The sequence below is a fragment of the Spea bombifrons genome, chromosome 4, assembly GCF_027358695.1.
Source record: "Spea bombifrons isolate aSpeBom1 chromosome 4, aSpeBom1.2.pri, whole genome shotgun sequence".
Classification (NCBI taxonomy): domain Eukaryota; kingdom Metazoa; phylum Chordata; class Amphibia; order Anura; family Pelobatidae; genus Spea; species Spea bombifrons.
In genome coordinates this window covers 36,528,086-36,542,731 of record NC_071090.1, presented here as the reverse complement: position 1 = coordinate 36,542,731, position 14,646 = coordinate 36,528,086, and positions in this window count along the sequence as shown.

Here is a 14,646-nt window from a genome sequence, read left to right as displayed (position 1 = left end):
AAGCTAGATCTAAATATCCCATTTACCATTTAATTGATGCCAAAGGAAGATGTAGCTATGTAAGGTAACAAGTAGACTTCTATGTCCCTGAGATCTATATATACAACGTCTGCATATAAAATGTTCACACTTTCATGAAAACTCCAGCTTGGCCAATAGTTTTGCATTTTCATAGGAAAATTATTATTCTTAAAGAAGTGCAGATTGCAGTTATTTAGGTTACATAATTATATTTTACTATTCTAGTTGTATGGGGTGGAAGTGGACTTTTGTTCAGAAAGCCAAAATGAGACTGCAGTTAGATAATAAATTAGGCTCACATGATATTATTTTATAAAATCTGAATCTTCACCCTTTTTTCTCTACTGTAGACAAGGAGTTTATAACCTAAAATATCAAATGTGGTACTAAGGCATACGTGTGGGCAGAAGTTTGATATCATCCCTGCCATACCTACACAGAAGGTGCCGCTGTCACCTGGCCCAGGTGCATCTCTGTATTCCTGTTTATGTGTATTTTTATTTCCCCAAACATTTCAAGTTATGCCTCTGAAGACCACCTTTCTACCAAACATATCTGCACATTGTCTCAAATCTGACTACTATTTGATGTAGGGAAGCATGGTTATATTTATCAGAAAGCAGATGCACCTTGACTGGTTTTGCAGCATGGCGAGAGTGGACAGAGTGAATAATTTAAATTGAGATAAGGTCAGAATTGGGATATGTGATATAATAAAATAAACCTTGTTACGTGCAAATGTGATTGTATCTTACTCGAGTAAAAGATGATTAAAAGTATGCGGAACAGCGAGAGTGCTTTTGATGTTCTCCTAGTCCCGGTTGTATTGTTACACAGCTCCCAACCAGCAACTCTACTTGTTTTCACTGCTCTCTGGACAAGTTCCAGCTGCCTGTACATGTAGAGAACTACACTTCTTCAGTGCTCCCTAGCAAATCATAAATCACTGCTGGAATACTGTTCAGAGGCTCCTGGAGCGGGACCTAATTTAGAATATTGTTTTCTTATTAAGCATAGGTTCAGAATGACTTTCATTTTTTGTCCTTCTTCCAAAAGTAAACAATAACCTATTTTCCTCTTAAAATCTGTTAACCGTCATGGGATTTGTAGCCCACAACAACAACTGGAATTCTAGTATTCCAGCTTCTTACACACAACTTGCCAAACACCCAATTTACTTCAGTTGTGCATACAGTCAAATACAGGTATGTTTTCCTTGGGCATCTTCTAACTCCTTGGATGTGTTCCAGGTTTTTCAATCATGCCTGCGCTTAGAAGTGCCTATTTATCATATTGTAAAGGAGTATTAGCTTGGTAATATTTGTTATTCTACACGAGTACAGGTCTAGGTCTCTTAAGAATGAATTCTTGTGGGCTTCGTGCTTTGCAGTGTTGCCACTTGATATGCTGAGATGAGACTACCCACAGAAGGTACCTCTGAATGTATTTCTTAAATCTTGGCGACTATGCAAATAGGTATTTCATTGGCAAGAAAATGTTTTATTATTACTAGTTCTTAAAAAAGTACCATCATTTTCTGCAGAGAGATACAAAACGTACACATAATGAAATGATTTAAGACAAATATGGCATTTAGGATAAATATGACACTAATGCCTTATTATTACTACATGATCATATAGGAGAAACTGGGTCCCTGATGAAGAAGCTTATGAACTGCTCTCCTTGGACACTCATAGCAGTAGAAACATTGGTCACTATGGGCTCATCAAAGATAAATATGGCTTTGTAAGAAATTGGCATTATGCTATTGATTTTGTTTCCTACATTTAATTTAGGAAGATCTTTACAAATGTTAAAAAGGCTTAATGGGTGAGTTAAATCATTTCAATGTGCTTTACATATCTATAAAGTTAGTGCCTCTAGTTATGTCATGTTATTTTACATCTTATTTTTTTCTTTGCTTTACTTCTCTGTGGGTTGAGCCAGGATAAAATCATTAAAAAATATAATGTTTTGTTTTGAAATACTATCATAGACATATACATCAGTCTCAAACCAATTGACAAAGTTGGAATCCTATATGCTCATCCAATTGTTCCTTCATTGGTCTAATTTAATTTTCTATGACTGATATTTCTGTTTGGAGCATTGGTGGGGCAATTGCCCCCTCTCGAAATAGAGGAATGCTTAGGAGTAGGGATAAAGAGGTACGTCCTGACACCTGGACTTACCTCTTTACCTCCCTATAAGAGGGGGCAGGGCGAGCTGCATGAAAAACAGGCTGAGCTTTTTCAGGCCAATTGAGCGGCATGTATGTGTGTGCCTGCCAGGGTATGTATGTTACTGTCTGCCTGGGTAGGTTAGTGTGTGTCTGCCTGTGTATGTATGTATTTCTGGGTATGTATGCGTGTCTGACTATGTTAGTGTGGGTGTCTGCCTGGGTATGTTAGGGTGTGTCTGCCTGGGTACATGTGTGTCTGGGTATGTCAGTGTGTGTTTACCTGGGTATTGATCCTAATATTATTTCGCCTGGAGAGGTCCTCTAAGTCCATTATTTTTTCTCTGAGGTATTTAACCTTGTTTGTTAAGTCAGCGTGGCGATCTAAAAGCGTATTGTCTGCGGCCACAATTTTGTCAGCCTTTTCCTCCCCACAGCCCTTGGATCTCCATCTTGAACTCCGAAGCCAGGGATGTGATGTCCTCTTTTCATTGTGTTCTAAGGTCACGACAGGTTGTAATAGTTTTTTATATTTTCCACAAGTAGGGTTTTTCTGACTGCTCCATGTCAGAGGCCTCCTCGTCTTTCAGATCCGTTTGTCAGCGCCACCTTGGATTCTAAACATCTTTTCGACACCTTCTTGATATGATGAATTAGTGAGATTTGCCTCACTTTTGCTGCCAGCTTCCTTGTGTGCCATGTCTCTGACCGATAAGCAGCACTCCCTCCCCATGAATGGAGCATCGCGTAGTACCTAATCATGAAGTTCCATGCGGTTATGATTGTGGTTTTCTGGCACATTTTCGTGACAGCATGGGACGTCATGAAGGTTTTAAGGGGTTGAGTACACTAGTGTCTTTCCATAAATAGAGTGCCTGTCCTCAGCATGAGACATTTATGAGGTAAATCACAGTGATGCATTTGATAGGAGGGCTCTCCTAGGCCTGCATCCCTAGGTCTCCCCTAGACCCACTTTCTCTTCCTTGCACCGCACTTCCTCTTCACTGCCACCAGTGGTCACATCGTAATATGACAGGTGTCTGGGCCAACTAAGAACAAACTTACTGAGTTCTCACTTACTGTTCCACTGAGCTGTTAACCACTATAGAGCCAATAAAGCAATCTGCAGGGGTGGTCATCTATTCTCACTGGACCAATTGTTCTAAGCCTAGCATACAAAACTCATTGCACACAAATAATTATTATGCAGTACAAAATCATCTAAAAAATAAAGACATACCTAATGCAGAATATACCACCCTGTTACTTAACTGATCAATTAAGGGGAAATATGCTCACCCACTGCTGAGTTTAAAATAAAATCTACTATGTGTATTCATATTTGTGTGGCCTCTGGGACACTTTAAATGTTATCAAGCATGTCATAACAAACAGTAGTATACAAGTGGCACTGTTGTTTAAGACAGCATTAGGGGATATGGGCACATATTTCACTAATTGGTCCTTACTCATTATGGCAAATGTTAAAACAAAATATGAATTGTTAATGAGCCAATTTAACCTTAAGAGTATCAGGCAGAACCTTGACCTATCTCAAAAAACCCACTGTTTAAATCTCAGGAGACTATTCAGGACCACGGTCAGCTCCCTCATAAATGGTTAGTAAAAGCTCATCAGTGGTTATTCACTGTGAACGATGCACTAAGCAGATGTTTGAATCAAGCCTTTTATCCCCTAATGACACTTGTGTGGCAGGATTAAGACACAATTACTCCCACAGAACTCTTGTAGCGCTGAAATATCTAATGGTAGTCCAACGATTTTGATTTTACAAATGGAGATAAAGCAGGAAAATGCTTTAATGGACAATTTGTGTTGCAGCTAAAGTACATTTTAAAACGTCCAGTAAAATACAGTTAAATGAAAAAGAAAAGGGAAAAAAAAGCCTAAATGGGTTAAATTGTCTTACACCTTATCGTAAATTGGAACATTTCAGAGCTCCTATAATTGAAAATATGAAAGAGATATTATATTCAAAAATGCATGATTGTTTTTTATGTTGTACATTATCAAGATGCATGTGGTTTGCTTTTAAGGAATGTTACTTAATGTATAGGGAAGAAAATATGAAGAGAAACTTATAGCTATTTTACAAATAAACAAAAGTGAAATAAGGTTATTGGGATTTAAGGATGAGGAACTCATTTAATACGACTTGTGGGCACACACATCATTCATAAAAATCTTTATAAAAATAAATTGTACTTTTCAATGGACAGTCTTTGGGACCCAAACCCCTTTGTCTCATTTTCCTCCCCTGATGTTCCTCTTTTCTAGGAGCTCAAATCTTTGCTGGGTATGGGGGTATCATCGAAGTCTACAGCACTAAAAGTCACAGTAGTAAGTATATAAAACAGCAAAACATGTGATGATAAATATATCAATAGAATGAATTATTTCTTTACTTAAACATGGACATTAATACCTCAAAATTCATCAGTTAAGTCTCAGCCCCTAAAACAAGTGTCCCTTTGACCATTGATTATAAAATATAAAGTTTGATTCATCATTAAGGTAACAGCTCCATATTACCGTATTTGCTACGTTTTCCCTGGTTTGTCACTTATCGACATGCAAACAGCCATTCCATGATATCCAAGTGTCCCAACGTTCGCTTTCTTGCAATGTCACAGCTGGAATCACTGCATTACTTAGTTTGTACCTCCGAGACGTAGTGGTAACCATATTTTGAATGTGGTTTGCTTTCCTTATTCAATTGACTTTCTCCATTAGCTGTCCGTACCTGCTTTGTGCTTACAGGGCTGTGGTGGTTAAACTTTTCTTTTGACTTCGTTGAGATTTATAAATTTTCCTGTCTAGGAAAAATGGGTATTTCTTAGGTCTCTGTCAGTGTTGAGGGATATTTGTCCTATAAAGGATTTTATTGGAGTGCAGAGAATGAAATAGGAGCTATTGCTTATAAGTACAGCTAAGATGAGAATCTGATTTCTTCAGCCCTCGGTTGTTTGCATTTGGAATTATGGGTCTATGTACTTTCCACAAGCAGCTTGGGTTGGTTTCCCCAGTTAATGATCCTGCTCGTATTGTTTTATGGTCAATGACAGTCCATCATTTTCCTCTCATTTTACATTTTAACAACACGGATGGGACATATTGAAAAGTTTAATTGATTTTTTTTGTACGCTGTCAGTATTAGAATTTCAGGAGCTCACAGTTTCTGTCATTTTATAAACACCCCAAACATTAATCTCACTGAGACATAAAACTATAATCACACATATACTGTTTAATCATGAGTTGTTCTTGCGATACTGTGTCCTCTGTAAATTTTTCAGTTTTATTAAAATTGTAACCTCTGTTTAGAATGAAATACATTGTCATGAACAGAGATGTTAAACGCCATGGCTAAAATACTGCCACATACACTATGTTTAAGTGTCTACTGCTTGTTATTGTTTTTCTTGTGTTTTGTGTAATAGGTTTGGGTTTTTAAAGTTACAATTGTATGTTATAGAGATCCTTTTAGGGGTCTCTCAAATACTTTATGGACATCTATCACTATATCATCATCTATCCCAGTTATAATATAATATAGTTATTAATTTATTTTCTTTGTTTTAGTTTTTAAACGCTCCTTCTCCTAACTCTGATCTCTCATGTGCCGCTCATACTGTGATCAGCAAGCAGTGCTCCATAGCTGATATGTGTGATTAGCCAGCAGGGGGAGCCATCAGAGATCCCAGCAGACCCGTCAAAGACCTCCCACAAGTGAATGCCCAATCGGCAATGGCTAATTGCTCATGCCAAGCACCATCACACATGATCTGTTAGGAAGACTGATCTCCTTTGTAGGGGTGGGGCAATGTCACAGCCTCTGCAAAACAATCAGGACTTACAGGCACATCCTAAGGAAAATTCTGCTACCTTTTTTATGGAAGTACCTATACATTTACAGGGATGTGAAGTAAAAATATTGGAAATACCATCACATTATATGGCCATGTACTACTTAGTCGACCAAAAAAAGTCAAAGTACCCAAACTCAGTGAGTCCTATCTAATCCTAACATGACTGTATTGCTTACCATTGAGCTGAATCACCAGTAGTGTATTTAACCCCTTAACGACCTTTGCCGGTTCAGGACCGTCACGGAAAAACGGTCAGTTAACGACCTTTGACGGTCCTGAACCGTCAAAAAATTAAATAAGCTTAGAAAGTGATCAACGCTTAAACGGTGTTACTGTAATACCCGGGGCGTCAACATCCGCCATACATTGTATGGCGGCGGACGCCCGTTTTAAAAGCGTTTAGGAGGCGATCAACGATCACCTCCTAAACTTCAATGGTGTCGACGGAATGCCTCGATCAGGAGGCATTCAGGGACACCAAACACTTACCTCAAGACGGGTTGTGACCACTCCGGAGAGCGGTCACAGCCGCCACTGCTGGTGATCTTCACCATCCGCAAGATGGCGGCCGCCCTGTAAAAAAAATTCGCTAGATGGTCTCCAGACCCTCTAGAGAACTCTGGCTCCACTTGCAGGTTGAATACAGGTACTGCATTCAACCATGCAAGTCAATGGAGCCCAGCTTTCTAATCACAATGTGATTAGTAAAATATTTAAAAAAAAAAAGTGCTAACATTTAAAAATAATTATGCAGTGATGTCACCAGAGGAACCATCCAGTATCAGCAAAATGTGTAAAAAATAAATAAATAAATAAAAATGTAAAAAATAAATAAAATAAAGTTTATTATTTTGAGCAAGTGCTAAAATTTCTAAAAAAAAAATCTCAATATACAAAGAGTTAAAATAAAAGCACTTCAAATAACCAAGGGGTGTCTAATTTAATAAAAAATGGCTTGATGGGGTAAATTGGAGTGGCCGGGCTCAAAGATAGGGCGTAGGTACAGACTGATCAAAATAGAGAAAAAAAGCGCACTTCCCAAATGTGGGATTTTAAATCTCAAACAACCCGACAAACCCATGCATGTGGGGTATCACTGCACTCGGGAGATGTTGCTGAACACACATTGGGGGGTTGTTTGATAGTGACGCATACCAGGAGCTATGAATTCATTCCTGAATTGTGTCTAGTTTTCAAAAATATATGGTTTGATGGGGTAAATTGAAGTAGTCGGCTTCAAAGATGTTCCAAAGAGGATATAGAGGCAGAATGACCAAATGACTACCTGAATTACGCATGTCCCAAAAGTAGCCTTTTACCAGCCAAACAATCTGACAAACCTATGCATGTGGGGTATCACCATACTCAGGAGATGTTGCTGAACACATATTGGAGTGTTGTTTGACAGTGACATATACCAGGACCTTTATATGTATAACTAAATTACAATTCGTGTGAAATTACTATTACAAAGTTTGACAAAGTGTGGTTGTATAATTAGTGCATGGAAAGGGTTAAAATACCAGCATTTGAAATACCCTGGGGTGTCTGTTTTTCAAAAATATATGGGGATTAATTGAGTTAGCCGGCTTCAAAGATGTTCCAAAGAGGAGATGGAGGCAGAATTACCAGATTTGGAAAAAAAGGTTTGGAAATCATAAAACGCTACTTGTACTTATTGCCCAATAACTTACAGAAAACAGCAACAAAAACATAAAAATATTGGGTATTTCTAAACTCAGGACAAATAGTAGAATCTATTTAGCTAGTTTTTTTACTTCCTTTTATAGGTGAGTAAAAGATTTTTCAAAGAAAAGTCATAAAAGGTGTTTTTTTTTTCAAATTTTCACCATGTTTTATTTATTTTTTTATAATAAATAAGGTGATATGATCAAAACATATGGTATCTGAAGAAAGCCCATCTTGCCCTGAAAAAAACAATATATAACATGTGTGGGTACACTAAATGGGTGAGGAGAAAATTACAGCTGAACACAAGCACCGCAAAAGTGTTAAAACAGCCTCGGTCCCACAGGGTACAAAAAGAAAAAATGAGCCCGGTCCTTAAGGGGTTAAGGCCAGACACTTTGCTAGTGACTGGCAGTCCCTCAGACAGCAAAGTTTATAACAAGAGTGGAGGAGTCAAATCAAATCAAGTAAGTTTACTAAAGAATAGGAACCCATTGCCCCTACCGCTTTGGGACCCTGGACCAATTTGCTCTGTGTGTCCCTTGGTTAGTCAGGCCTTGACTGCACCATACTTTAATCCACTGAGACTCTCTTGCAATTTAATTAGATTTTTGGATGCCACAAAGATGAACTCTGAGTTTGGATCACATTATTTAACAATCCAAGGGATATCTGCTTTGTAAATAAGACTTTCTAAGTGAAGCAATAAAATGATTGCTGTTTTTGTTTTGTTTACTGTTATCTATTTATGTAAGGTAATGATTACATTTTAGTATTTTAGTATACATATTGTCTTGTAATCTTAATATCATTTAAGTATTCTTTTTGTATTATTTGTGTCATATTCATACCCGGGAACTTCTGCTACCCGGAGCCTACCCTTGCAGGACACGGCCAGGACTGCCCACTGATGTCCCGCTATGCCCACTATTTATAGGGCCATTATTTTAAATCTTTTATAAGAAATGTTGAAAAAAGAACGATTGCAATATTTACACATATGAATTATCTTTTTTAGAACTGACAAAAAGTCAGTTCACTTATCAAAAAGTGATAAAATAATTATGGTAGATATGTCGTAAAAGACAGTTATAACAAGATGTTATTAATAATAAACACAATAGTTATACTCTGAACAAAAGAGACAACTTTAGATACGTGAGAATGGTCCACATAGACTAAACATACCTTTCATACACAACGAAAGGTTGTTTCTGCCTGAACATTCTTTAAAGTTCTGATACTGTGTATGGAATATAAAATGGTCTGACATCCTATAATTTATTTAAAAACACAGTTAATATATTATGTCCTATTCTCTTGGACATATTATTAAGGAAGGAGATTCTGCAGCAGATTAAATGTTCTCTTATAGACTTCTTATCACCTATGAATCCCTGTCCTCCACAGACCAGACCAGTGGTGTTCCCTCACATTCTTCATTTTCACCATCTCATTGACCTAGGTTTTACCCATAGTCTGAAAAATTGTCATGCTCTTAGATTTTTATTTTGTCTGAAGAATTTTTCTGAGCTGCCGTGCAAGTTTTTTTTGTACATGACACTAGAAAAGAATTTGTTAGATTTATTGAGCTATGTATCTCCTCTAATTATACAGTTGTGTGGAGGCTGTGCCATTGCCCATGTGCTGGAAAATGCAGTGGTAGGCTTTGATGCAGGGATTTTCAGTTATACTCCAACTGGATGCCTTATTACGGGTATTGGCATCATTGTACATCTATATTTTGTATACTTCTGCCTTTTGTATGGTAAATCAAACAGACAGCAAACAATGCCCACCGTGATTGGTACTCCCGGCCTATGGGCTTAATAAAACAAATCACAGAATCAGCTCAGATATGTGCCGTGGTCTCGATAGGCCTTGTTTTATGGTTGTCATTTTTCTAGATGCAGTGAGGTAGGAGATTCATTTGTGGACTTCAATGTAATACTTAATCAGGGCATCAACTAAATTTTACTCTTAGCTAGTACTAGGGTCTTCAAAAAATGCGGTAGACATCTAGAATTACATTATTCACTCTGCCTTTATTCATCCCTGCCTTTAGAAAGCAACTATGGATGTGGGTAATCATTTTTGTAATTGAGGCCTAAGATGCTATGTTCCAGTTTCAGAAAAACATGAGATTTGTGTCCTTTGCCCAACCAATGATATAAGCAGTCCCAGTCTTCTTCCTTAACTTTCGCAGATCAAATGGATATTGAAAATTGCGCTGCTTTCTGGCAATTCCCAGGGACCCCTCCCCAGCTAGAAGGCCAGGCTGCATGGGATAGGTATAAAGCCTATCATGCATAGGTCCCATGGATGTATATTAAACATACATGGGATAGGCATAAAGCTATTCTGAATCTAAGACAAGACCAAGGACTGATTAAGATGTGAACATCACCAAAAAATGGGCAGACTAGATGAGCCAAATGCTTCGTATCTACTCTCAAATGTTATGTTTCTATGAGACTTGGATCTTCCCTCAGGATCTTACCTTATGCTTTTGAACCTCAAGGCTGGACTAACCTTCCTAAGGGGAATCAATAGGTGGCTTCAAGAAGGCCAAGGCCCGCCACCCTCACCCAAAAAAGTTCTTTATTTTTGGGTGTAGTACTCTGGGACCCAGAGCCATTGTGGAACTAAAAAAAACAAAATGAATTCTTGCAATCAAACAATAAATAAAGTATGGCACTTGAATAAGTAAATAGGTGACCCTGAGGCTAGCATTTTACAAAGTATTCTTTTACAAAGCAAGAACACTAGGAAAGATGAAGCCGGTATAAATTAAAATGCTGTTTGTGCTGTGTAAAGCCCCACAGCTAGTGCAAACCCCAACAGGCACAACCTTGTGGAAAAAAAACTGCTTAGATCAGTAGATCTCTACATGAGATATAATACTTGAAATACAAAGGCAAGATGGCTTCCTTCATATCGCTCTACAGCAAGAAGTGGATAACATCTCTCTTCGGGAAAATGCGGTATACCCTGATTTAATTTGGAGAGGGGTATACCAATTTATTACATGTATATGTCATCTTTGTAATGGCACAATTGTGCTACTACTTAAGATGCTCCCAGGCAGGGACACACCATATGGCAGGCTATTAAGCTACTATCTCTTCTTGGTTGAATTGTTCTCAAATATTTTTGTATGTGGATTTTATCTAGCCCGTTGACAGAAGTGGGTTCATACCTATACGGTTAAATTACTCCTGACTTTTCCACTTGACAATTTTTGTCATGTTTGGCTAGTCTAGTGGATCACAATAATGCAATAATTCATATTTGTACAAAAACACCAAGAGTGAAATGTTGCTTTAACCTTAATCAACAAAGATAACATGACAGCAGATACTATTTTGTCTCATCTGTACAATAGACCCTTTTGTTGCCTTCAGTTAAGATTACCATCTTTTTAGGCAAAAGAGTACCTTGCCAATAGCCTTTTTCTTTAAATGCCTATGAGTAAAATATAGGTCATGTAGTTAGCAAACTATATTTTTCATGAAATATGCAATTTATTCTTAAATTAGACATTACTTGCTTTTATGTATCAAATAATTAAAATTAATTCAAATTTGTGCAAAAGGAAAGAACGGCGTGCATTAAACTTTTATTGTGGTGGAGAGAATGACCGCTTTGCTTTAAAAACTGTCCCTCTTTGCTCGCAATTAAAATACTCCTGTGAAATAACAAAAGTCTAGACCATGAAATGACTAGATGAAGCTGAATCAAGCTGTGAAAATGGCAGCACTATTTCAGGCCATTTGCTGAAGAAGAGGCATTTTTACTTGGTCTCATAATAACAGAAACCCACGTCCCCACTTCTTTTTTTCTCTCCCTTTTTATTTCTCATTCTTGACAGAATTGTGCACAAACTCATTCTAGAAAGCATACAGTCACCTTCTTTTGAACTAGAGCAAAATAAAACGGAGGTAATTATTGCTATAGAAAGCATAAAAAGTATATGTGCATTATTGCGGAAGATAACTACCTTTAACCACCTTTTATACACCAGGAAAACACAAGCTAAAAGGAAATAAACAGGATATTGTATGAAATATGAAGAACATACAAGAATCAGCAAGACAGACAAGATGATTGCGCAGACGTAAGATAAAGAGTATATGAAAAAAGAAATAAGAATAGCAAATAGAGTTGTTTTCTGCTTGCAGAGGACACAAATTATTGTGTTCTGACCTTGCGTTCAGCACTTGGAAACAGCGACCATCAAGTGTTTGTTAAACTGCAACTCCCATAATCTACAGCCAGATGACTGTCTCCAATGTGCCTTTATTTATTGGCTCCTATCAGCAAAGCAATGGATCAAGAACGACAGCGTCTGTGTGAGTGTGTGTTTAGTGTTCAAGATGGTTTCTTTGTAATACTTCGAACCCAGACTGGCTGAATTGGGAATTTTAGCTATTGTGCAGCTGTTGGATTCTATGATCATGATGGACAAAGCAAGCTCTGGCTATAAGAACAGGCAAATATAAACTTTTACACAAAACCAGAATTGATCCACCTATCTCTTCCGTATATCTATAAGTTACAGCCTAAACACGTGATTAAATCAAGAAAACTGTATTTTTTCCTGATCAATGGTTCTAGTAACAGACACAATAATTATTGAGTCTACTTAAAATACAGCATTTTATGACTGCAGTAAGCCACAGCAGCAATCAGCGATTGTCCTAAAACATAGGTCATGTGTAATATACAATAAAAAAGCAACACAGCCAGAATATCATTTTAGACTTTTTTTAATATTTAAGTATGGCAGGATCTTCCCCAGCACCAGAACAATTAAAGCATATTGATCCTGTCTTATTCAGTCGGTGAATAAGACAGGAGTGTGGGTTGTGTAGAATAAAATACGGAATGGTAACAATTCCTTTTCACTCGTAGTCTTTATCCCAAGAAGTTAGTCCACTACTCTGAGTTAACCGACACATTGCAAAATGATTGCATTGAGCATAATCTTAAAATTGGTGATTTGGAGTCCACAGGTCTCTGCGTTACATCAATTAAATTAAATTTCAACTTTAAGATAACCTGCATCTTTTTTAATATACACGCAGCATTTAGTACTTAAAAACCAGGATGCCATTGCTAGTTTACAAGTGGTAACATTTTTTATATTAATTCTTTTTTTTTCTTATTTTCAGCACTTTTCCCCCAGTTATTTTATGTTACTTTCTAGTGAGGTTTATTACGGCTCTGCAACTTTCATAAGTGGAAATCACTAACTGCATATATTCTCACTTATTTCAATATTAAAAGTCCTGGCATTTTCAGGTTGCATTGTCAGCATTATTAAATAGCAAAACGCATTGATTTGTTATGAAAATACAGAAATATCAAAAAGGCAGGTGTGACAGAGATTGTTTACGAGTGTTCAGGCAGTTGACTCAACATTTATAACTCATAGGGATGTGTGTTGTTTTGGTCCAAGCATTATTATATGTATTTTATCTATAATTACCGGTACATGCAGGGCCAACCCTACTATAAAAGCAAGCAGGGTGCGACTAAACGACTACCTAGGTCTCTTTTACATTATCAAGCAATTGCATGTAGAAAAGGAGAGTAATATAGTTTGCCTAGGTAACTGGTAGAAACCATAGAGCTGGGCCTGATTGCAAAGTGCTGCGTAAATTGTTGGCACTATATACCGTAAATTCAAGATGATAATAATGAAGACTTCCATGTACCTCTTTAGCCAATTCTGCCCTTACAGAAGGGTGGGCTCTTCAAAACGCATATGACACAAATAAGATATGAATGCCGAGACATGAGGTTCACATCTCCCCACAGCTCACCCGGAACTCCCCATTTAGGAGGATTCTCAGGTATGGTACCCAAGCCACCAACACTGGTTCCTCATGCGTAAGAAAGAGCATTCCTGCGCAACTGTTAATGTGGATGATACATGGACATGTCTCTCCAGATCCATTAGGCCTCAATAATACCCACCTTAGAACCACAATGATTGCTGTCTTGATCTTCCCTTATGCAGTCATACACCAATGAAGAAGCTAAAAAACACATTTAGGTAAAGCAGTTGATATGATACCAATGAATGACCATAGAAAAATACAGAAATATCACATAATATGTCACCCCACTTCCCTTCATGAGCACCGAGTCCACGCCACTATGAAACTAGTCCAATATAATCAAAGTTTTGATTCCTAATGTATGAAACATCTAAAGCTTCAGATTGAGCCGGGTACAAGCAACCTTTCTGCACTGGGAAGATTATGATATGGCTTTAGCAAACAGCTTTTATATTATAATGAATTATCAATCACAGTTTAGGAAATGGCATAACCCAGCATGATAAATTGGATGGGACTTTTTAAAGGTTAAAAAAAGTAGAATAACTAGAAAAACACTGTAAAAGCTTTTCAATACTTTATACCAACTAGACACTGAATCCTACGGGTACAAGGTCAAGGCTATACACATACAGGATTGTCAATAACTCAGCCTAGGACAAACGCTGTTGAATTACCGCATTTATATTTATTTTCTTTGTGTGTTTAAATTACCTGATAATATTAATAATAATAATAATGCATACAGATACAAGATGAGGAGCTTCCCAAAGTGTAACTTATTCTGATGCTATCGTCGCAGTCTGTGATGTCACAAGCGTATGATTTTCTGGTCAAACGACCCATCGCCTGACGAATGTTTCTGTCATGTGACTAGCCAAGCTCATCAATCACAGTAGATTATCCTGTTGCAGTATACAGGGCCTATCCATCTACCCAAAACCTTACTGCCTCAGCTATTCTCAGTCATTGTGCTATTTTGTGATTATTTCTGACAACAGAATTATTTTAAATCCTT